The following is a 27,640-nucleotide window of genomic DNA, read 5'->3' as shown; positions in this document are numbered from 1 at the left end:
TTCATAATTTAGTAAGAATTTAGTAAGAAAAGTGAGAAATGATGAAAAAACATAAATGGTAATGTTTTAATAGAGAGATTTATACATTTGATTATGTGGTAATTTTCATCAAAAATACATATTACACTTTATGATCCATCATATTTCTCTCCTTTAACTCTCTTTTATCATATTAATCTCTTTTGTGGTGATGGATCACAAGATGTAATCTGAAATATTTTACAAAATAATACTTCATGATCAAATCAAGAAACTACTACAATAAATAATTATATGAATCATGAAAATCTAATCTCATAAAAAATTTACTACTGTGAATTTTCAAATATAAAAGTTTACACACATATGAAGAAATAAAGCAATAATAAAATATATGAAAATAATTTCTCTAGCTATAAAAATTAAACATAGATTTTATAAAAATTCATATAAACGATATAGAAAAAATTACCGTAGTGCATAAACAAGAATATAAGGAATATGAGTAAAAGAGGTCAAGACCCGAATTAAAGAGGAGAGTAAGCAAAAAAATGTATACAATCTCATGAACGCCAAGATAGAAATGAAGCAATTCAAACTCTGCAATTATTTCCTCTCAAGCCTATAGAAGTTTAGAAGAGTTAGGTATTCTGTTCAACAAATACAGAACAATGCCTCTGGATCAAAATGAGAAAGTAATTTCTGAGAGAACATAAACTGGAAGCTGAAAGGCAATGTATGAATTACACGCGGAAGGCCACACATGCAGAAGGCCACGTCCACTATTCTGCACGGGTCTTCCTAATTCTTGACATGACATGCACTATTCCCACTGCTTGCCATGAATTTTATGCTGAATTTTCTAAGGAAAAAATTAGAAAAGTGCCAGGAAATTAAAGGGAGGCCAATGAAAAAATCTAAAATTTGTACCACAAAATTAAATTTAATAAAAATTAATTAATAGACCTTAGTATATAGCCAATTTTTTGTTGTTTACACAGAGATTGAGGCAGGAACAAATGCAAAATAGAGCATCGAAAACTTTAGTCTCCGCCTTAGACGGCAGGTACTAATAAAATAAACTCTCTTTTAAACAAATACTATAATGTCTAATCTTCTTATAATTTTTTTAACATGATAAAATAACATTTATTTATCTTAAAGAAATAGAAATTTTAAATTATATTTCAATTTTTAACATTCTAAATCTAGTCATTTTCATACCCACCTATTATTGTATTTATCATAGACAATATACTATTGTAAACACTTGAATAGATTTGAACCCAATACCTCTTTGATTAGAGGCTCACAATTTACAGTTGTGTTGTAGGCTCTTGGCTAATTCAATAAAATTATTTTACTTTTGGCTCAATTATTTAGGTTCTTATGAGAGTGGACTACCCTTTATTTTTTGATACACAATATATAAACATATGAAACTAAAACACATTTAATCATTTTTAAATTTAAATAAAATATTAATAGAATAACATATAATTATACATATTTTCATATAAATAAAAAATGATTTTACAAATAAATATTTTACATTAAAAACTTATTAATAAAATATAGTTTCAAACAAAATACTATTTTACTTAATTAAACTATTCTAATTTATGACAAATAGCCATAGCCAATGTCACTTTATTTGAAAAAAAAGATAGAAACATTTCTATAGAAACATTTCTATTTATCAAATATAAAATATGTGTATCTTAATATTCAAAAATCATATTACATAAACATTTCTATATTTTCTCAAACAAATAAAAAACTATTTACATATAATTTGAAAGATTCCAAATTCATTATTACTACTATTATTATACATTAAAATTTTCATCAAAAATATTATTTCAAAATTAATTACCATAGATTAAAAATTAAATGCATAATAAATCAAGATATGTTACTAACTTATCTTTAAATGATTTAATGTATAAAATCTATCACTTTATAATTACATAAGAACAAAAATATTTTCTTCTTTCCAGTTACATCAAGAACGTAATTTCTAAACTGGTTGTTTAAGGCCTTTGCATGTCTTCCTTCCACATATAAAAAATCACAACAAGATTAAAAAAGTTTTCCACGTCAAAATAATTATAAATATCTATTTAGAGGTAAACAAAATTCAATGAACCTGATAAACAAATTAATGCCCCATTTTCTGCGAGATAATTGCAGGTGATTTTCACTGCCGATCTTGTTAGACGATTCATTTATCACTGCACCCATCGAGAACTGTTATTCATTTGGGATTTGTAGTTGCATGGGATTATTGAAATCCAAGAGAAGAAAGTTAAGGTTTGGAAATTTGTTTAAGGTTGAAGTGGAAAGTTCTGTCTGAAGATCATCTTTATATTTTAGCAGGCTAAAGTTGAATCAGAGGTAAAATTCCTTCTTTCTTTTTATTAGATATATTTTTGGTTTGTTTACTTTTGACATGGTGTTTTTGTTTATCTTTAATTTGAACATGAATGACCTAGAGTGAGAAACAGGGTTTGTTGGATTTGGGGATTTGAATTTGGCTGTTAACTTGAAAATAGATTAATGATTATGAAAATAATGTTATATTAATAGTTTGAAAATTTAAGTGAGTCCTTTTCTCAGGAAAATTCAGGCAAGCGAGAGCGAAAAGAATCTTTAAAAAGAAAAATTGTTTAGACCTAGAGAATTTTTAGGTTGTGCCGATTCTAAATGTTATTCTACTTTACCCCAAAACAATTAGCTGATAAAAGAAAATTATATTTGTCAATCAGTATGTTTCCGGTGGCAGAATTAAGATGTGACTGATTGAAATAGATTTTGTATTGGAAGTCCGGTTTGAAAAAATGCTAAATGATTTCTACATATTTGTTTTGTGTTTTTCAATTGAATTCATAGAATTTTTTGTTTGGTATTTGTGGTGAAGTATGGTATAGACTGTAGAATACCACATGGGGTTTACTCTTGTGAGCACTGATCTAATTTGTGGCTAGAGTGTTTTCAGTTCTATTGTTTATAATTTGTTGGGGATTTGGTTAATTTTTTGTTTATGATTTGTGGTTGGGGTTTTAGTGAAATTGTTGTTCGTAATTTGTAGCTGGAATTTTAAATCCGTTTGTTTTTTCTTCACTTGTTTCAAGAATGTTGCGATCTAATTTAAGGTTGTAATTTTGGAAGGGTATTATTTGTTATAAAGTCATTGAAACATTCTTATAGTATCATCAACCATACGATGTTTGAAATTATAAACCATATTTTTAGCTTGAAAGGAATGAATTAGAATATATTGTAGTTTTCTTCAGTGCTTTTTATAGATTGTCCCCTATTTAGCAAGTTTTCAATATTTCTGAATCTGATGTAAATTGGGCTGTGGGTTTGTAACATCCAAGGAAATTTGATCAAGTTTATCTCACAAATTGAAATTCATCGTTCTTTGTCAGAAGCGAAGCAATTGAAGTTGGAGGCAAGCATGAATCCTGTAAAGAAAAGAAGGATGAACAACACAGGTGTAGATAGTATTGAATCACAACAGGTGATTTGCTCATGTGATGATGGTGCATCAGCCTCATCCTCTACCTCTCCTTCCACACTTCAAAAATAATTGGGCTCTTCTCATAATCATCATGCACCAGTTGTAACTCTTTCTACTCCAAGAAGGGGGATCTGCTTGAGTGATACAACTCCAAGAGGCATTAAGAGAAAATGTGGTTGCATAGAGGAAACCACCCAAATCATCAAAGACCGCAGTATTGAATCTGATTATTATATGGGGTCAATTTTGGGCAGAGGCAAATATGGGGTTGTTAAGATGTGCAAGAACAGAGTCACAAGAGAAGACATGGCATGCAAGACTGTGTCCAAAGATTGTCCACAAAATATTTACAAAGAAGTGGAGATTATGCAACATTTGTCTGGTCACCCCAACATTGTAACACTTCATTCAGTGTATGAAGATACATACTCTTTGCATCTCATAATGGAGGTTTGCTCTGGAGGATGTTTGGTTGATTATTTGAAAAAAAAAAAATATTCTGAAAGAGAAGCTGCACAATTGATCAAACAGTTGCTCAGTGTAATTCTACACTACCATGAGATGGGAGTTGTTCACAGGGATGTAAAACCTGAGAACATTCTTCTCACAAGTGATGGACAAATGAAATTGTTTGATTTTGGCATGTCTCTGAATGTTGCAAATGGTATGAGATCCAAAACTTATAGTTCTTTTAATTTTATGAATCCTAATCATTTTAAAATAGATAACTTAGCAAGATTACTGATCAATTGAAACTTCTTGTTTGTATTGAATGTAGGCCAAAATTTATCAGGTTTGGCAGGCAGTCTAGCATATGTTGCCCCTGAAGTTTTGGCAGGGCAATATACGAAGAAGGTGGATGTATGGGCAACTGGTGTCATCCTCCATGACCTCTTGATTGGTAGATTACCATTTTGTGGGGATTCTACAGACGCCATTGTTGAGGCAGTGAAATTTGTACAGCTGGATTTCCACACTGATAAGTGGAAGTCTGTTTCTGAACTTGCAAATGATTTGCTTTCCAAAATGCTTTCAAGAGATGTTGATAAGAGGGTTTCTCTAGAGGAAGCTTTGAGTATGTATATTTTTCTAGTTTTGAAATTTTTTGATATAAATTTTTATATTTGTTGCGAGGTTTTTCTTATGCATTTTCCCCTTTCTTTTACAGACCATCCTTGGCTTTTGTTTTATACAAAATCTGATATGGAGGTATTTAAGCCAGACAGAAAGCAAGACAGGGATAATTTAAGCCTAGAAGAGAAGTGCATATGTAGGAATCTATAGTTTTCACTTGTTGATGTAGTTGATAATGCTCTTTTGTCACTTTCATAAAAAGAGTTTCAAAAACAAGAAACAAATATGGGTCTTGTAGATGTTCTGTGTGTTGCAATTTCGCAGATGGGAATATCAAAACATAAAAAGAGCTATCTGTATCTTCAGCAAAGCCATATTCATTTTAGATTGCCTCTTTGTACAGCATGCTGACCATTGTGCACAATCATACTGATAATCTTGTGAGGCAGGAGCTTATGAAGATTCAGATATTGAATCTATTTATGTTTGTGTAGATTGATTTTTTGAGAAAATGGCTGTTGAACAGCTTGTACTGTACCATAAGGTGGTGCTCAGTTGATACATTCAGATTTTATACTCTTGACTGTAAATAGAGCAATTGTATATATGTTGGTTTGGCAAAAAAGCTACACGAATTGTAAAAGATTGTTAAAATGACCATAAAAAAATTTAAACCTATTAGAAAGAATGATATGGAGATTAACCATAATGTTTGAAACAAATAATACAAATTTTAAGACTCAATCATAAAAACTTATAAAATTAGAACTATTGCAACTATACAAAATAAAAATGCTGTAAAAGGGAAACGAGTTGGAATAGATCATGTAAAAGTACAAAAATTAAAAGAATTTAACATTTGTATGTAAAACAACGGTTTTAGCCAATAGGCTATTTTGTTTCCAATTGCTACTGACTTCGTCTTGAAATTTAAGTTAACAATATAAGCAATTTTAAATATCAAGGTTGATATAAATATCATGAAAAAGAATAAGCAAGCGAGTTGAATACAGACGAAAACTTCCACAAGAACAACCATTGATTTTGTTTGGTTCTTAGTCTATTATAGCTTTCCAAATATACCTAATTCAATTTTAATTCTAGTTTTTCAGCTCAATTACTTGCAGTGACATCATCCTTTTAGATTAGAACGGTTATTGGCCAGTCTATGGCTGCTATGTTGATGGATTTTACACATTAAACTTTGCAAAACTCATGCATGGTTCCTGCATGTGCTTCTTGTTTGTAGCTTGCCACGGGTATCTCTCTGGAGTGCAGATATCCTTGGGGTTGTAGCTCTCAACTCATATGAAATGAATGTGAAGTTTGCTAATGATAAAGAAATTGTCACTACCCTTGTAACAATGATAGGAATCAGAAGCTAGATATTTCAAGAGTTGCTTACAATACATTGATGGATTTGGCAACAACATCAGTTGGAAGAGAAAAGCTTGGAGAAGTTGGTGCTATTGAATAACTTTTGTGAGGACAAAAATTAATATATGCTTCATGTGTTGGAACTAAGTTGAATTATTTTTAAAGAAGATTTTTTTTATATTATCTATGCTTTGTAACCACTACTATTTATATAGTGAAGACATATGTTTTAGTTGTTTTCTTATTTTAGTAGTTTTAAAAGAGGGTTTGTCATGTTTTTTCAGTTTTTAAATATTTGTTAAATATACCTAATTCAATTTTAATTCTAGTTTTTAGGTGGCCAAGAGAGATACGTTGCATGTATGATTACATAATTAGATAATAAAATATAATACTTCTTAGAAGTGCAAAAAGTATAAGTAAATTAAATGTTATCAATTTATAAAAATTATATAAAGTAATTTTCTTTTTAAAAGTAATAATATAATAGCTAATTCTCTTGTAATTTATTTTAAATTATTTTATTATGATTTTAAAACAAGATAAAATATGATCTATTTAAATCAAATTCACAAATTTCTTAAAGAACAAAATTTTTGAAATTATGTTTTCTATTTTTACACTCTAAATATATCTCTCTTATCTATACAAGGCAATACCTCTCTTTGTTGTAATCTATGGGTTATTGCCCTCTTTATTTGAGTGTGACCTTTACACAATGTGATTGAATGCATATGCATCTCTTTGTACCTTTAGTAGGGTATTTGTGATAGTACATCATCTAGTGGGTTTGATCCTCTTTTTGATTTTTTCCTTAATTGGGTTTTTAAGGAAAAAAATTCTACTATTATGTGTTGTGTGTTTTTTAAGATATATATTTTGATGTTTGATGGAACAAACTACACAATTTGGAAGGGTAGGATGATTACACATATAATATGCATGAGAATGAAGTATAAGGAAGCTACAAATAATATTAAAAACCTCCTAATTTGACTACTATGCTTAATCAAAATAAGGGATTTGGATATACATGAGAGCCAAGGAGGCCCTATATAGTGTCTTATTAGATCTAGAGTACAATAATGCCATGGAATCAGAGGTTGTGAAAGAGTTATGGGTAAAATTTGAAACAATGCATGTAGGAGATACCTATTTAAAGAAAGTGACGAAGGGCCACCACCACTATTACAAACTTATTGCCAACATCATAACAATATGGAGACAAATAGATGACAAAATGCTTCACAAATGATGTCTTTATTATACTTGAAAATCCTTACAATATTCTACAAATGAGAGAACTCAAATTTCTTACAGTACGAGAGCTTACAAAAATAAATCTTCCAAACCAAGAGCTTCCAACTAGCTTGCACACAAAGAGCTTCTACAAGAAGAGTTGACAACCAAAGAGCTTCACCAAGAAGAACTTCCCAACCAAGATCTTACACATTAAGATCTTTCACCTCCATTGCTTCTATACAAGAAGAGATTAAACCTTGAGAGCTTCACTACAAGAGCTTACACTAGAAGAGCTTATACATGAAGAACTTTTACTTGAAGAGCTGATTACAAATGATCATAAGCCTTGCTTATATAGGAACTTACCACCCAAGATATGATGAACACAACCAATGTGGGATAAAATGAAATTATAACCACCTTACAATAAATATTTAATCCCCACCAAATACAACTAAGCACCACCATGTGGCCAAACAAATATTAAATGTATGTTTTAAGGAACTTTCCACAAACTTCTAAGATGCCACCTACACACCTCGATAAATGAAATGACAACAATATTTCTTAGTTTTCTATTTACACCAACTATGCACCTTGAAAATAGAAATTCCTTTTCCCCTCTTTTTTCTTTATATTTTATTTTTATTATAAAAATTTCCTCTAATTTTCTTCACTTTCTCTATCTAGTTTTTTTTATTTTTAATAATTTTAATTTTTTTTTATTTTTTATCATGCCCTCTTTATTTTTGTGATGCAAGATGCTCCTCATCAGACACCCATGGTAGGAAAAATTTTGTGGATATGAGTTCACAAAATGTAGTAGCCACTGCTAACAATTTTTTTCTTTTCCAACACCTAGCTAGAACAAGTATCCACTGTCGATGTATTTCCTTCTTTCTTATTTTCCAACATCTAGTTGGGACAAGTGTCTGCTACTGAAAATACTCCTCTATAATGGACTATGTCCAAGTATAACTCTCGTCCTCCTCCAATTTGGTGATTTTTTCCTTTCCTCTCTTATTTTGATCCAATTGGCATGAGAAAGGAAAGTTGTAGAGTTTGAAAGGAAAGCTCGAGACCTTGAAGATGAGAATACTAGTACCTATGTGCAAAAAGTGATCAAACTTGTTTGTGAAAATAGATATACTAGTGGAACATTAAAAAAAAATGAATTTGTCATGAATAAATTGTGGTCTTTGCCATTTTCTTATACCAACAAAGTTGATGTAATTGAGGAAATCAAAATAGTTTCTATTGTAATTAGACATACATTGGTTGGTGAGTTATCTTATTATAAAATGGTTATATTTGGTGATAATTACCTATGCTTGAAACTTCATTTAAAGTTACTCTTTCCAAGGAAAAGAACAAGTATGATTTTGGTGAGAGCTCTCCAAGTTCTTTTAAGTATGGTTCTAGATATGCACATTGTCTTGATTTTTTTAAAAATTGGATGCATTATCACTCTTACCAATGGGAATATGAGCCATTGGAGTGGTGCTCTCAATTTGCATCACTTAAAGTCGATAATGATGAAGCATTGCACACAATTGCAAGAATGAAGAGAAAATAGTAAGGAGAATCTTATCTATAATTTCTTTTGTAACTTTTTTACAAAAATTACATTGTATATAAACATCAAACACAAGATAATAAATGTAAGCATGCAAATTCTTAAATCTAACAATACAGTCACTAATTTTTTCTTTAAGACCTTGTTTACAATGCATCAAATTAGTTAAAGAAGTTTGAGGACCAATGCTATTTTTTAATTGTTAAATGAAAGCATTATTAAGCTTTAAAAAAAAAACAATAGGATACAGAGGCAAAGAAAAATATATACCATTTAAAGGATTTGTCTCAAAAAGTTTGAGTGAATAACTTTGTCATGAACCTATAGTTTGGAGGAAAATTACATTGTGAGGTTTGGAAAATTTTAATATGATTTATAAGGTCATGCTTACCATTATCTCAAGATGTGGGATCTCCATATTCTGTAGGATAATGGCCTAGATAATGTCAAGTGATAGATGACTAGGAATATCACTAGTAGGAATGTTAAACTTGGATTGAGTCAAATAAGAAAGTTATTTTTGCAAAGAAAAAATAGTTTCAGCTAAGCTATTAATGATAGTATCAATAGAAGAAATGAGAGAAGAAGGAACATTGAAAATGGTAGGAAGTTGTTATGATAAGAAAAATGAATGGTGGAATGAGCATGAAGAATTTTAGGAGGATTTGATGAAGAATATTTGAATATGAAATATGAATACAATTATATGAAGGCATAGATAATGGTAATGACACACACAAAATACTCGTAGGAAGAGATGAAATAATAGGATTAGGAAGGCTCACATGTGTGGGATGTAGGATTTGAGAAAATATGCAAATCAAATCCATGAACCCCTCGAATACTTGCATGTAGAAAACATGTCACAGAGGAGAAAAAGATAAGAAGAGGCAAGGGTTTGGTCTAAAAATATGAAAATTGTATTCTCAGATAAAGAAAAGATATGTGTTAAAAAATACAAAGAGAGATCATCCTTATAAAGGAGATCGATACCTAAAAGGTAACATAAAACGCTTTAGGGTATTTAATAATTACAAGATAATTATTAAATACAAGAAGAGTATTTAAACTAGGTTGTATTATAATAATTAATAAAAGAAATTAATTATTAGATACCTAAAGTTTAGCTTAAGTATACTAGAGTTAATTAGAAAATATCTAATAACTCTAACACCCCCCCTTAAGATAAACTTAGGGAGTAGCTAAAAACATGGAAACTACAACTGAAAGAGGATTTAAGTCCTAAAAAACAAGGCCTAATAAAGTACCCAAGCACAACCAAATATTTGAAAAGAGGAGAAATAGAGAAAACCACATGGGAGAAACCCTACCCCAAAAAGAGGTGGAAAAATGCTGAAAAACTATTGAAGGACTAAAGAAGCCTTCAAACTAGGCAATGTCCTAGAAAAAAGGAATGAAGAGTGATCATGAAGAACATCACTAAAGCATGAAGAAGCCACAAACTCTATCAAAAGTAACTACTGATCTGAAGAACCTCCACTGAAATAGAAGGTTGCATCCAAAGTATGAACAAAAAGAAGAGTGTCTATATGGTAAATGATCCATCTCACCAAAATGCATAGGTATCCAACCACTGCAATTGCCTAGTACATAGGATCAAATACTAAATACATAACTCACTCCATCAAACCAAGGAACCATTAGAAAAAATAGAAGAACCCCCCCTAATGTAGACAGGGTGAGGTGACAAGCAATTGAGAAGGTAGGCCAAAATTCTCCTACAAAAAAAACCAAGAACATTGAGATTGAGGAAGAGGTACAAACAAGGTCTATAAAGGCATGTGTCATCGACACATCATGGGGCTAATGTCATGGAAGGTACACTTACTTGACAAAGGAGGAGGGCACTAAAAGGAAAACAACTATCCCCCCATGGCACTTTATAATGTAGTGTGAGTACAATAAGTCCCAATGATGAAAAAGATCCTGAAAAGTAAGGAGTGGCACTCTATCTTAGTGCATTTGTATAAAAATGCTTACAAATGATATAAACAATGATCAAAAAGGGAAATGAGATGATATAATAGATAGTACAACCCAAAAGAAAAGATTCCATGCCATGAAAACAATCCCTGGACTTAAAACACACTAGATATCCACCATAGTGCAAAAAGACAAAAAAACATGATAGAAAGACCATGGAGAAGAATCTAAAGGAAATTAAAAAATTTCTCAAAAGAGGACTAAACTAGCTTTCCAAAAATATAACAATTTCAAAAACCAGAGATGGGATGCTCAAGATATGCCCAAAGAAGTGAAAAATAGAACATCCAGCTTTGACTACCAAAATAGGCAACCAAAATGCACCAAAACTAGAAAACTCTTGCACCAATTCTTCGCCTCAGAACCAATTTTCTGATGCTTTTTTTAGATTAAAAAGAGAGCTCCATATGCTCAAGTTATGGCCAAAAAAACCAATAGTGGGTCAAAAATTGCCTTGAACTGCATGCAGGAGGTTGTACATCCTTGTAGGGAAATTTTTTTGCCTCCAGGATCAACATTGTCCAAAATGGACAAAATTTATATGGAAACAAGAATTTTGATGCATTCTAGATGCATCTTTGAAGTTCATTTTGCCTCAAACTACTCCAAAAATTAGTGACCCCTCATTTTCTTAGGAAATACCCAAAAAGCTCTAGATTTGATTTGTCAAATCCTTGCTCCCTCTTTTTCTCCAAATTTTGAACAAGCTATAGTAGATTTGGCTTTGATACCATGTAGGATTTGAGAAAATATGCAAATAAAATCAAATCCATGAAGCCCTTGAATACCTACATGTAGAAAACATGTCACAGAGAAGAAAAAGACAAGAAGAGGCATGGGTTTAGTCTAAAAATATGAATATTGTATTCTCAGATAAAGAAAATATGTGTCACAAAATACAAACAGAGATCATCCTTATAAAGGAGATCGATACCTAAAAGGTAACGTAAAACTCTTTAGGGTATTTAAGAATTACAAGATAATTATTAAATATAGGAAGAGTGTGTATTTAATAATTACAAGATAATTATTAAATATAGGGAAAGTATTTAAACTAGGTTGTATCATAATAATTAATAAAAGAAATTAATTATTAGATACCTAAAGTTTAGCTTAAGTAGACTAGAGTTAATTAGAAAATATCTAATTACTCTAACATGAGATTGGGTGATTTGATTGAAGTGGTGATGATGTGTGGAGCATAAGTAGAAATGCTAGGATTAGAAGTAGAAATAGGTAAGAAGGTTTCAACACTTGTAGAAGGAGGAACATAACCTATATCTTGATCACATTCTATTACAGGTTTAATATTAGAAATAATGTGATGAGAAATACTACGCGAGTGTTTAATATATTTCTCATCATTTTTAATTAGTTTCCTTAAGCTTTCTATAGTCAAAAGAGTCTTGGGATTATGATGTTCTTGAGATAACCAATTTTCAAACTTTTCAAATCCATGAGGAAGATTTTGGACTTGAGAAAGTGGAACTCTTAATGCTTCATCTTTATCATTTGAATAATGAGAATATTTATTCTCCATTATAGGTGTAACATAAAAATCAGGGGCACAATGATAATGTGAAATATGGTGTATATTGAAACCCAAATTTTAAGTGCACATTAGGGAAAGAGAAAGATGAACCTTCAAGCATAATGTTTCAAAGGGTCCAAATTAGATAGCACAACCTAAAATGGGTGTAACGGGTTCCACTACTAAATCCAAGTCCTTTCAAGTGTGTATACTCAAATGATCTCTTTCTATTGGTTATTTTTGTTACTTTTTATTGATATGTGTTGATTTGATTGTGTTTAATAAATTGGCTTAATGTAAGTAGATTGACTGATTGTAATTAAAGTAATGTAAAAGAACATATGATGTGAGATACATGATACATAAAATTAAGTGAACTATAAAATGAAAAAGAGGGTATCAAACTCACCTTGAGGGATAGTAGAGAAGTGCCACTTAAAATCTGAAACCTAACTATCAAACTATAAAAAAAAATAGAAATTGTGTTACATGATACATAAAATTAAGTGAGTTCTAAAAAATGAAAAAGAAGGTATCAAACTCACCTTGAGGGATAGTAAAGAAGTGCCACTTAAAATCTGAAACCTAACTATCAAACTATAACAAAAATAGAAATTGTGTAAGATATAGAACCATAAGACTGAAATCTATTTATTCTAAGAATCTAGAGGCACCAGATAAGGGATGACCTGGAGGTAAGGGTCAACCTAAGGTAAGGGAAAATATGCTAAGAGTTGAGGTATTCCTTTACCTTTTCCACATTAAAAACCTTCAAATCTAAAACTCTGATAGAAACCAAAAACCTTAAATCTAAAATTCAAATTTGTTGCTTCAAAATTTTTCAAATTTTCTCTTGCATACAATATAAATAGAAATTTTTCTGTGGGGACAAGTTTTTCCTTCATCAAGATCCCATTTAGGAATTAACCTTAAAATGAGAAAGAATGTAAAAGTAAGACAAATGCGAATATTGTAATGCCCACCCTTAGTTTACTTTATATTATATATGTTGAACTCTTTTAGGCCTATTTCATCCATGTGTTAGTTTATAGACATATGGTATGATATTATTTCATGACTTCAAAATATCAATTATGATTACATATTTGATTATATTTAATGTGTTGTCTAAAGATTATGATTACTTACGTGTTAATATTGCTTTGATAATTCTTAGTTAGTAAATGTGATTGCTTTCATAATAATATCAAATGATATGTCTTTAATGATGATTTTTTTACATTCATAGTAATGCATTTTTATAACTGAGTTTTTGATGAGTTGACTCATGATTTATAATGGTACTTACTGTTGTAATATCTTATTGGAAATAATGCTTCTAAGAGGGGGGGGGGGGGGGGGGTGGGTGAATCAGAGGTACTAGCTTCTGACCTATTTTTTAAATCCTTAATAACATATCTTTGAAATGAACATGCATCCATATAAACATTAAGCAATCACAAGAAATAAATATGCATCGCCACATAACACTTGAGATTTTGGTAACCCAGAAACCCTCCAAGAATAAGAAGGTAAAATTGGGGTGGGGATGATACCCACAAAATCACTGAAGCAATAATGTTTGACCACTTTTGATGATTTTCCTTATTAAAGGCTTTACACTGTATAAATAGTGACTTGGTTAAAGGATTTACAAACACTTTACATGAAGTGTTACCCTGTCAAAGGATTTAATCACCTATTTAAAGGATCGACAAAATAGATGTTAAGCTAACCTATCATCATAGGATTTCCTTTCTAATACAATGGCTAAAGAGTATTAGGTATAATAAACCTGATAGCTTACAATCCTTGATTGCTGAATATAGGCACTTGATCTGCTTTCTTCTGACCTTGATCCTCTAAGATCTGATACTCATTTGTATCCCCTACTTTTTTCTGATTAACTGGATATTTAACTGCTGATCTCTTCCTCTAAGTCTTTTTATTCTTCACTCTGAACTCCACTAGTGTTTTCGTTTACTCCTTCATCCATTTACATGATTCAATGAGATTTTGTCTTCCTTATAAAGACATTCGAAGACTTAGGGTTAGACATGGATCTACAATCCATATTGAATCTTTGATTCTCGATCATTCCTTGCACTTTTATCATTGGTTGCATGCCTTCTCCATTTTTCTTATTGGTTGCATGTAGATTGCATAGGAAATATAAATGATTTGATCTTATCACTTAAATCCTTCGAGATTCATCATATGTTGGCCATGAAAATGGTTTACATCTGAGTTTGTGAAGTTACAAACTCATATGATGATTCTGAGTTACCCGACACTTACAGATTCCTGATGCTTGGCACCTTCTGTAACTCGGCTCTTGTATCATTCCTATCTTGCTTGACATTGTTTATGACTCGACACCTGAATATTGCTCGGCACTTGGATCATGCTCGGCACCTGTAGTCACTTGGCATTTGATCTTCACTTGGCACTTGAAGGCTGCTCGGCACCTGAAGATCACTCGACACCTAATGGCTTTCCTGACTCAGCACAAGCTGTGGCTTGACATACATAGTGTACTCGGCTTTAATGTAGAAAGTGGTCAAGTGTGTTGGAACTCAAGAGTCAAAACCATTCTTAGACTAACACTTACCCCATACATGCATGTGTATAGTGTGCATGTCTATTTTACTTTTATGTCTGTCATGTATTATGTGGCTAAGGAAGGGAGTTGTAGTCACCTACTTGTCAAGATCTACACAATGTACCACTCCCTGTCATTGTATGTTTAGTTTAGATGTACACACACACACACACACATGCACATATACATGCCCGTCATTTATGTAGGATGCAGGTATCAGGCATCAACTTCCCTGAATTGCTTGGATGAGCATTCCCTATCACAATAACTCAATGGTAAGAATGTGAAGATAACGATTAGGTCCAATCCTAGCCATTGCCTAAATACTTGTCCTACAAGGTGGTCTCATAACCGACTCTCTACCCCTTTTAAACCCATGAGTTTGTCTTTGTGTGTGTTTTTTGAGTTTGGGTTTTGAATGATTTTGGTTATGTGGATTGGAGTATGCTATTAATTTGGTAAAATGTTTCATTATAATATTTAGATCAATCACATAGTATTAGAATTATTAAATATTATTTAAATAAAAGGAAGAATTATGATATCATAATATTTAATTAATTGAGAAATTAAATTAATTAAATATTTATTTTTTATTTAAAAGACTTGATTTAAAAAGTCTAAATGTGAAAGTTGGAAAAGAGATAAATCAAAATTATTAAAGACTAATTATTTATTTATCATGAATATTTAATCAATGATAATAAAATTAGAGTTATACATAAATAGTGGGCTTTAATTATTATTAATGATTAAACTAATTATATGCAATTTAATTAATAAAATTGTAATAAGATTTTTGATTGGGAAATAAGTTTTGTTTTATTTTAAAAGAAAGGATATTTATTTATTTTATTATAAAAAGATAAATCTATTTTGTGAAAAGAATGTAAATAAATAAAGAGTATTTATTAGGCAAGAGCCTACAACACAATGGTAAATTGTGAGCCTCTTACGTAAGAGGTCTTGGGTTCATATCTACTTGAGCACTTAATAAATAATAATAAATTAATCATAACACATAATAATTAATCATGGCTTTAGTCTCTTACCGATCAAAATAAAAATATAAATAAAGAGTATTTATTTATTTTATATTAAAAGAAGGGGGAAAAAATTACGTATTTCTTTTCTTTAAAAAAAAGGAAAGTGATTTTATTTATTTTTAAAAAAATAAGAAAACAAAGAAAAACTATTATTTTATTTTAGTTGTGTTACGTTCTTTTGTAAGTTTACTCATTTTAGAAACTTTAGTTTTATTAGTTTTATTTATTTTTCTTTATTAAGAGGTCATTGTGGTCATTTTGAAAAAGAAATTTTTTTGGAGAACAATTAGGGAATTTAGAACATGGATTTTACAAGACAAGTTAAAGGTTATGCATTTAGATTTTGAAGTAAAAGTTTTTTTTTTCAAAGCTTGGGAGTAGAGTCTACAATTGAGTTTTCTTCTTCTTAACAAATCAACTTGGTGTTTGAAGGTAGGGGTTTTAAAATCTCTTTTCAATTTTTGTTGGAAAGATTGTCTTCTCTTATTTTTTTCTTGATCATGAATAAATTTATTTACAACTACTTGTGTGTCAGTTTAAGGGTTTGAAAGATGTGATTTTTCTATAACTTTTATTTAATAAATTTTATAAAAAATGTAAAGATAATTTTAGACAACCATTTGGATTTTATTTAACTTATATAAAAATCATATATGATTCTTTTGTATAGACATGGTCAAATATTGAATGTCATGCCAAAACTAGGCCTATTTGAGCTTGATTTTTCAATTAGAGATACACAAACAATCACTTATAAAATTTGCAAAATATATATTTAGGAAAATATATTCTTTGTGATTTTAAATAATTCCAATATGAATAATTTTCTTGGTTTTCATGAAGATCCAACTATTCAAACAAAAGTTATGCTCTTTCTTCTAAACTAATAACCTTCAAATCTAAGTAGTGCTGCTAGGGAGATTCATATTTTACACCATTCAAATGAACTTTTCTTTAAGACTGGTAATAATGAAAGATATGTGAAATTGAAGTATCTTTCCATCAATATAGGTTGTAGATCAGTATCATTTTATATGAGATTATAACATTTAAATCACCAGCTGATTTACATAGAGAAAATGCATAAAAACTCACTATTATGAACTTTGAAGATATTTTATCTTTATTGTTAAATATTATTGATATTAATAATAATAATAATTGGAAGGGTTTAATTTTCCCTCATCTTCCTACTCCATTGTGTCCATCCAAGATTTCTCTTATCCGTGCTCAAACCAAGTGGATTCCTCCAAGTTGAGGATTATTTCAAACTCAATTTTGATGGGGCCTCTAGAGGAAATCCATGCAACTTTGGCTATGGCATAGTCATTAGAGATTTTAAAGGTCATGTGATTGCAACAAATGCATCTTCTCTCCCTCGGTGTACTAATAACAAAGCTGAGGCCTTGGCCTAGCTTTTTGGTTTGGATCTTGCAAAATCACTTTCTATACTTAAGCTACATGTGGAAGAGGATTCATCAATTATTATTAATGCATGTATTAAACTTCATGTATGTAATTGGTCCATATAGTATATATTACATCAAGTATGGTCTCTTCTTGATTCAATATCTGAATGTTACATCATGCATACTTATAGAAAAGGCAATCTTTTAACTGATTGTCTAGCTAATTTGGGTACTACTGGGGTTTATATTAACTCTTTTCTTTCCCCACTTAACATCCTTGATCTCCCCAACTCAATTAATATTATGACAAAAGAATATGTTTAGAATAAGGTTGAGTCCTTTTCATTTTTTATTTGATTGTAAACCATGACTTCTCTATGATTTTGCATGTTTTTACTTTTATGGATCTCATTTATTGTTTTGAGATATTATATGTAGGTCAGGGTCTTGGATTACACTTGCATCATATGGCTTTCTAATATCATTGTCTTAATTGAAGTTTTGGATGTAGCTTAGGGATGGTAATTTCTATGACATTTTTTGTAAGGCCCACACTAGTACCCTATTATAGATCTTGACGAAATAAATATGATTAAGAGTTAATTAGGTTATGATTGACATTTTTGATGATTTAGGAGATCCTATTAGAGACTAAAGTTGAATATGGTTATTATAAGTGTAATACCCATTTAATAACACTAGGTTGGATATATAATATCACATGGAAATGAAACTCTATATGTTCAAGCTAGGGACCGAGCAAGGGATTTATGGAATGATTCACTAGTCAAATTAGGAAAGATAAATTAACATTTTCTCTCGTAAGAAATAAAAATGGATGTGGATTATAACAACAACAAAACATAACTGGTTGCATTCATAGATTGTTTTTAAATCATGATGACATAATTTTAGAACATTCTAATGGCTTGAGGGATTAAACCTAGAACACACACACACCCTTGTAATGTAATAAATGGGTATTTCTAGGAACGTTGTTATGTTTAAATTGACTGAAAAGATACTAGCTACATGTTCCCATATCAGTGACCTACACTTAAGACATTTACTAGGATCCATTTATTTGTTTTAATGATGTAATAGTTATGATCTTAGTGTTTCATGGTTATGATAGACAAGTATTGTAATATTGTTGGAACAATAATTTTGTTATGTTAAGAAAGATAAATGTTGATACACATATTTTGATATTTGCAATGTTTTGAATGTTTTAAGGAAATGATTAGATGAAGTTAATTGTATATGTTGATGTGAATTATGTGATATTGGATCATTATGTACTAATCTATATGTATTCTATAATATTTCATTAGGCTACTGATGGTTAAGTTGAGTGTGCAGGAAAATTGAACCATGGAAATTATTTGGGGAAACAAGGTTCAAACCTATGTGAACATAGAAAAGCCAAGGTGAATCTTTGGAAGATTCAAAACCTCATTGTATTGTGTTTATTTTATAATGCGATTGTGCATGGGTGTTATAAGTTTAAGATCATCATAAATTTGAGACATGTCATCGTGATGTGTAAAGTGTTTTAATGTGTGGGCGTCATTTGACACTTGTGTTGTCTATGCATAAATGACATGTCATATAGGGTTTTTGGGCATGAAGTCACTTAACCTAAATTTAATCCCCACTATGAAATTAACCCACCGTGGAGAGTGTTAGGATGAGTCACCTTCATGATGGGATCCAAATTAAAATTTGATAGGAACTTTAGACAACCTTAAATGTAATGACCCTACTCAAATCTGATCTCAAAATGCTGATAAAGATTCAAGAAAACACTTTGCATATAAGGGTCATATGAATGATATAAAATTTTAGTTTGTTTTTATGGCTCTTTCCTTCACTTAGCATCAATAATAATGCTTGCAAGAAGACTCTAAAATGACTAAATAATGACCTAACATGAATGTAAAACTTATTTTGACAATATTCAATGCATATATGTGACTGAAACTACTTGCAATATGCAGCTACAACAACTTGTAATTTTGACAAACACTTGGGATGCAAAATTATAACACTATTTATGCCAAAAAAGAGAACCTACAGCCAATTGACATTTTGTCAAACAATTGACATGCAAACTAATAAGCTGATCATGAATGATAAATACATATTCAATTATACTATATCAGACCAGCAACTTATGTCTCCTTTATTGCACAAAAAATGTCAACTACAATGCTAGTATGAAATGGCCAAAACTCTTGGCTTACATCCGCATGAATAATGCTTAAATCTGTTACAACTTTCACCTACAACCTTACCTCCTAATATGCATCTAAATGATAAGAACAATGCATGTAATATCCAAAGGAACCTGATTGTAGATGGCTGTAATATTTTTCTCCAATGCTGCCTTTCTGCTTTGCATTTTTCTATTTTGCTTTTTCACTTGCTTTTTTCTGATCTTCTTTTTTTCTTTGGTTTTTCAGACTTGCTTTTTTGGACTTTTTTTGGACCTTCTTTTTCAGATTGCTTTTTTGGATCTTCTTTTTTGGACTTCTTTTTTGGATATGCTTTCAAAGACTCAAACCCTCAGGTAGTCTGAATATACAAATTAAGCTCAACTTGAAATGGTTGAATATCACTTCCAAAGTGCAATCCTTTAGAAGGTCTTTCACTTCCTCAGTTATGCAATCTCTTGAGAGCTATCATTCTCACGGATTATGCTAAATATTTGCAGACTATCAAGCTCCACAAATGCTCATAGAAGTAGTTGAGTTACCAAATCCCGTATATCCAAATGGGAGCCCAAGCCCTCTATTTATCTACTTTCCTAAGAAGTTACTACCAACTTCTAGAAACATCATTTTCTAAGAAGTTACTAAGAACCTCTAGAAACATCCATTATAAAATCCCATTATGATTTACTTTTTATAATAAATAACTTTGTAAAATAAAAGTGCAACTCAACTTAGAATTATAACATGTAGGCCCCGTATAAGAAGTGATGATAAAATATGAATAAAATAATATCTCCAAGAGCATAATAAACCATTCAATCCTCAAATAAATGCTAGAATGACTCTCTCATCACAACTACTCATCTATGAGAGTCTGTGATAGACTGATCTGGCACACAAAATGATGCTAGCCAAAATGGGGACATTACAGTCCGTCCTTCTTGAAATTGCTTGTCCCTAAGCAATGATCGAACAACAAACCAGTCAATCCTCCTAGATCCCAAATGAAGTAGTATGTGACATCCTTGTGGACATTAAACCAACTACAAATCAACATCATCAAGACCAACCACATGTCATGTAACATAGCACCCAAAACTTGTGTGGGTGATGTACAAGTCAGAATGACACCAAAAGGCGACTCTGTAGAAGATCTAAGAAATCTCTTCTTCCCTATATCAACCCACATAATATATATTGGACTAAAATCCTAGTCATCACCAACATGCATTGAAAAAGATGTAGCTATAGGAAAACCATATGCACTCATGCTAATTGTATCAACAATAGGTGTAGCCGTATCAAAATATATGGACATAGGAACAACACTAACAACTACAATAGAAAACTTAACCGAATCTAGAGTTGATGAAATCTCATAATCAACATGTGTGCCATCATTAGAACACACATCAACCACTGCATGCATACCACTAAACTCCTCATTGGATGGTTCAACTAACATAGAAGTGGTTGTTGATATGACAATATCCTCGCATTCTCCTAGTTCCACTATTGCTGCATTGTCATCTGCTGACAAAGCTTCATATGTGGACTCCTGACTCTACACATATGACTCAATGCCAGATTTTGAATCAATTATACTAGAGCGTAAACCCACATTGACTAACTCCGCTAAAATACCAACATCATAGCTGGGTGGCTCTATACGTGTCTTGATCCCACCTGAGGAATCAACTACCTCCTACATTGGAGCAACATACATTTCATCAATATTGATGCCCATCTATCTAGCCATAAGATGCAACATCATATCCATTTGCCTATTTTGCTCATGTTGCATCATATGCATTCACCTATTTTGTTCCTCTAATGTATTCAGTAACCTGAACATTAAATTTTCCTGATCTAGACTGATATACATTTTGTCAAACATTTTTCTCTCTATTTGGTTATTCCAAATTCCTAATAAGACCTCCATAGGATGGTAGGACTTATGGATCTAATACCACTGTAATGACCCTACTCAAATTTGATCCCAAAATGCTAATAAAGGTTCAAGAAAACACTTTTCATACAAGGGTCATATGACTGTTATAAAATTTTAGTTTTCTTTTATGACTCTTTCCTTCACTTAGCATCAATAAGAATGCTTGCAAGAAGACTCTAAATTGACTAAACAATGACCTAACATGAATGTGCAACTAATTTTGGCAATATATAATACATATATATGATCTAAACATGAGAAATGAACACCTACAACCAATTGACATTTTTACAAATAGTTGGTATGCAAACTAACTAGCTGATAAATAATGATATTGAATTGCTCAAATGACACCATCAACTATTATCTCCTTAATTGCAATGACATTTTTTATACGATGCTCATGAAATATGGCCAAGACTTTTTGGCATTTACATGGATTACAAAAATGATAATGTTGGTATAATACACACCTATAGATGAAACTTATCACACCTAAAATGCAATGCTAACAAAGGAACCTGGTTGTAGATGGCTGTAATAATTTTCTCCAATGCTGCCTTTTCTGCTTTGCTTTTTCCGATCTTCTTTTTTCACTTGCTTTTTTTGGATTTGTGTTTTCACTTTGTTTTTTTGAACTGCTTTTTCAGACTACTTTTTCAGATTTTCTTTTTCAGATCAGCATGTTTCTTGGAAGCCTTATTGAAATATTGCAATTGCAAGATTTGTTGTTTCACAAGGATATGGCGTTCTCCTCCTTGAAGAGCCTACCTTCACCCAATGCTTATGATTCCATCTGTGAATCATTGTGCAAGCCTTGGTTGGGGATTGTAAATGTGTTGTGAGATTTTTTTATCCATGTTGATGCTTGGGTTGTGATGATGTTTGAATGTATCCCGGTTGAGCCTTGTTTCCCCTAGCTCGGTGGGTGGTCTCCTTGAGGCCTAGGTTGGGAGGTGAGCCTCCATGGTTCATCATTTTTATCCCTCATTTGTAGGTCCTTATTGAAAGATCTTGGAAACTTGGAGTTCTTGTTATCTTACATGTGCATAGGAGGAGAAGACATTATTGCAATGAGATGTTATAGAGAGAAAACTTCATCTTGTTATATGAGTCTAAATGTATTGTAAGAGGATGTTATTGTCTCCATTGTGTAGTTAAAAAGTATCTCCATTGTGTTTAATTGATATGTTGATTCCACCACCTTTGTGTTTTATGAGAGTATCATGGAAGAGAAATTCATTGTAATGATATTGCTATTTCAATGTATTGAATATGAGTGTATTGATGTGAAGAGTTAAGCATCATTGTAGAATATGCATTTTGAGATAATGGATTTGTATTTGGCTTATGGTCATGTTATGAATATTAATCAGGAATTTAAAATATTTGAAGGTTCTTGAGTTGTATACATAAGGTTTCTCCAATCTTTTGAATCCATAGAAAAGAATAATCAGGTTTGTTTCATATAAGAATTCTATCATGTTTCTATATGTGTTTTTGTGTTGGGATTATTGTCCAAATGAATAAATAAGATCATTAATTTAGACTATCATAACATAATTTAGTAATCCCTAATGTATCATTGCAATAAATATCATGATGCCTTAGACTATAGTAGTAGAAAAATAAATAGATGACATATAATATATAAGGTATAAAACATAAAACTTGTTGTAGACACATAATTTACTCTCTGGATTTTGTATGGAGGAAGTGGAAATAATATCTACCCAATACAGGCAAACATAATAATAAGGGAATATACTATGGTATCTTCTAAATAAAATAATGGAATACTTAGATAACAAGCAAGACATAACATAATAAAATAATCTAAGGAAATAACCTAAGGTACAAATCACTATCATTTCAAATTAGTAGTTAGAAGGAATTAAAGAGGGAATTCCAAGTAAGGGTCAACCTAGTAGTTGGATGAGACATTTAACAATAAAATAACAAACAAAAAAAATTAAATCATGAAAGTTGCTGACCAAATTAAACCAGGCCATCATTACTTGTCTAAATGTAAGAAGAATGCATGGGGAAGAGGGAGGGAAAGGGTCCCACCTTTCCATATCCCCCTCCCACGGCTCCCAAGGCACATAAAGCACTTTAAATGCTGCCCAAAAAAACCTAAGTTAAGTTAGCACACTTTCTTCTTTGCAATATTAAGCTGCCCACCTTAAGAAAGGAGTCTTGGTTGGCTGGGAAAAGAGGGTGGTGGACCCATGTCTTGGGCATGTATAAAGGAGTAAAAAAGTGTTTGATTTTAAAAGTCAACTTGGGGTGGATGGTTAGATTGATAGGACTAATGAAAGGTAAAGTACTTTGCATGGGATGGAGTGATGTAGGAAAAGAAAGCTATACCAAGATGCTATATTATGCAGACAAATTGTATGTGGGTAGGTTCATGAATTGAAGGATGGTAGTGTGTAATAATGGATATTTATTTAATGTTTAAAGGATAAGTTAGTGATTAGAAAATGGGAGGGATCAAATTGAGAGTAGTGGATTAGCTAGTAGTTAGGCTAATGGAAGTAGTTAGCTAGTTAGTTTTTAAGTGATAAACACACTCATTATTATTTAATTGATATGGTATTAGTGCATTGATAAATATAAATTGAATGGTATAATATTAAATATAATAATATAATTATAATAAATAATATTTGGTGATTATGAAGATGTGTGATGTACAAAAAGAATTTATATAGAATTTTATTTAGTATAGTTGTAATATTAAAATAGTGAGTATTATAAATTGTAATTACTATAGAATAATAAATTTGAGTTAGTAATGGCGAAATCAAAATAAAAATAATTGAGGCTTAAAACTAATTCAAACATGTAAGTTGCTATGTGTTATTATTTTAGGTGATGATATGGGAAGTGGCAAGTTCAGGAGTAAAGTAGAAGATGCGATAATTAATTATTAGGAAAATTTGATTTAGTGAATTATAATTATATAGTTAAATTGAGCCAGAAGTTGAGTTTTGGAATGAGTATAGATTATTAGTATACAAGTCTATTGAATCTACTTTCACATTAGCAATAATTCAAGCTAGATGTTAATCAGTGCTATTTAGTAGATAACCAATAGTATGATATTAGTAGAAGTAGAATCTTAATAAATCAAGCATATTTATATATAATGACGTGGGATTGGTCTAAAAATGTAATGAGTTAAGGGTTAAAACTAGTAGTATTATTGGGTAAAGGTGTAATACTTAGTTAATGGTAAAGTATAATAATAAGCAGATATGACCAGTGATACTATGTTAGATAATATGGAAGGACGAAGGTAATGTCATATGAAACTATACATGTGAATACAATTAAAATGTGAAACTAAGTCCAAAGGATCAAACATGATGTCTAAAGCCCCATTTAGAAACATCAGTACATCACAATACTCACTATTACATTTAACCTCATTTTTTGAAATTTTTTTTTGACCATTCACTAAATAAGTTTAATTTGGTCGGAATGTCAGAATGTTAAGGCAAAAAATTTCTTTTTTTAACATGTGAGCCTCGTGTTGGTCAAAATTTTGACCAACACGGGGCCTATGCATTAAAAAAAAAAAAACATTTCTCACTTTCATTTTGTCTTTCCCACGTGCGGCTTTTCTGTGTTACAACAGATCAATTTGCATTGGATGTCAGGAGATAGCAAGCTTTTCAAGACAAGCATTTCACTTGATAAAATGCTCTTCATATTTTCCACAACACCAGCTTTGAGCTCTTGAATCCACTGATTCATCCCCATTTAGTTTTTCACTTTTTTCCAAGCTCTTGAATCTCTTTGGAGTAACCCATTTTCATTTGCTTAAGCTTTTGAATCTATTTGCTGCAAAACCATTTCATATCTTTAGGCTTCTAAATCCTTCTGTGTGCTGGTGGTTTTCTATTTGGTGATCTGGGTTTGCTTCATTATGTCGTGGGTAGGTTTCGATAGAGATTTAATGAATCTTGATTTGAACGTTTGTTTTTTTGGGCAGTGATAACTTAGTGGGTGTGGCACACGATGTTTTTAATACATTCTTTAGTGAAACTAGTGCAGGGAAACATGTGCCCAGAGCCATGTTTATAGATCTAGAACTAACTATTATTGACAACATTCAAACTGGGGGCTATCAACAACTTTTTCATCCTGAGCAGCTGATCTCTGGAAAGGAAGACGTTGCCAACAATTTTTCTCATGGTCATTATATGGGTAAGAAAAGGAAACTATGGTTTCATATTCTTCTATTATTTTAAATGAATGTTGTGTGAGTTTATGGGTTGATTTTAAGTGATTTAGGGTTAGCTTGGATCACACTGTTAAGATTTACATTACTACCCAGGTCATGTGGATGTTTTTCTTGAATTTCAATATTAAAGTTTTCTTTTTTCTTTTTTCAAAAAAATATTTCGTGATGCGTATGAGATCCTGCACTTTTGTGAAATGTGGCAAGTTTGGATGTATACGTATAGATGGGAAAGAATAGAATGCACTTCATTATGTTTAGATCATAACCTTGGTCACAAATCATTATGAAATTGTAATGTTATATGTACTCAAAGGTTGCATTGGGACTTAGTTCCTTCTCTAGAACTTAGGAAGTTGTGAATTTTCCATGACTCTTTTGATTTGATGTCTCTCTTGTTGGAATATTTAATACGGTTGTTGTTTGCCCCTGGAGCCAAATGCCCACCTACCACCATGAACGTTCAAAAAATTTGTTACAGGTAGGTGAGTTTTCAAATTTGCAAATGAGGGGGAAAAATTTTTAAATAGAAGACAAAAAGGAATGATCAGTTTCATTCGACCTGGAGACAGTAGAAGGAGAAGAAGAAGAGCTTAGAAGTTGCAGAGTAGAGAAAGTGATCAGCAGGTCCAGTTTATTGCAGGGATAGAGGAAGTTCATTTCATGCCTGTAGTTGCACGTGTTTCTTCTCTGATCATTTTGTAAGTTGAATAGTTTATTATTTTCATTCATCCTGTTGAAGCAATGATTGCTCCAGGCATTATTGTATGCAACCATTAGAGCTGCAAGTTTGAAGTTTTATCAGTTTAAAGTTTAGGGTTATTTTAGGGTTTTTTTGGTTGAAGCCGAATGCTCCCAGATTTGTAATAGTTTGAATCAGAGTTGGATAGGAAGCAAGTAGGCATACTTGAATCCATTATTTTCCTTCTTCTATTCATTGCATTTTGGAAAGTTTATTTGAAAGTTTGAAGCTTTGGGTCTCTGGTTTTAACGGTGGAAATATTTGCGTTATAAGTTTGCACTCGGTATTGTCTTTGGTAGAAGTCATTCTCTACAGTGGCTACTGAGTACACTTGATGCCTTCTTCTATCGAGCTCCATTCTCCTATGGCTACCGAGTTCACTTGGTAATCACTTTGGTTATCGAGTTGCTTATCCTTCATTTATCGAGCTCACTCGGTAAACTCTCCTGCCACATTTTTTTTTTTGGGTTATCGAGCAATTCTATCACTCGGTAATAGTTGTTCCCGAGCAGATTTTTAGGGTTAGGTTGTGAGTTTTAAAGTTGTTTTATTATTTCTCACATGGTGTCAGAGCTTTGAGGCCCCACATCCAAAGTGAGTTAGGGCATTTGTTTTCTTGGGATATTTATCATGGTAGGACATGCAGGAAAGATATGGTAGCAACCACCCTCCTTTAATGGACAGAATTATGATACATTTGCAAAGAAAATGAAGACCATTATGGTAGCAAATGATTTGTGGGAGTTTGTGGTCAATGGATTCAATGATGTGATTGATCCAACATAGTATTCTATCCTCACAAATGCACAGAAGACTCATTTGAAAGAGTCAAGGAGGAAGGATGTTAAGGCATTAAGTTTGATTAAAGCAGCAATGACAGAGACAGTATTTTCAAAGATTGCAACAGCAAATTATGCAAAGGAAGCTTGGGATATCCTTGAGACAAAGTTCAAGGGGACTGATAAAGTCCGCATAGTAAAGCTACAAAATATTAGGAGGGAGTTCTAGAACATTTAGATGAAGGAAAATGAATCAGTTGTAGACTTTAGTTCAAGGACCACCAATGTGATTAACTAGCTGAAGTCAAATGGAGAAGACTATCAAGAGAAAAGG

The 27,640-nt window shown here is 31.5% G+C and overlaps 1 pseudogene; it reads left to right on the top strand.

Moving 5' to 3' along the window:
* LOC149528356 (uncharacterized) overlaps positions 1-27,640 on the top strand; it is a 114,329-nt pseudogene that overhangs the window by 53,812 nt on the left and 32,877 nt on the right.

This window comes from Cupressus sempervirens, chromosome 11 (genome assembly GCF_028749045.1).
Source record: "Cupressus sempervirens isolate cs-2001-9-10 chromosome 11, ASM2874904v1, whole genome shotgun sequence".
Taxonomy (NCBI): Eukaryota; Viridiplantae; Streptophyta; class Pinopsida; order Cupressales; family Cupressaceae; genus Cupressus; species Cupressus sempervirens.
This window is presented reverse-complemented; position numbering and strand designations above follow the sequence as displayed.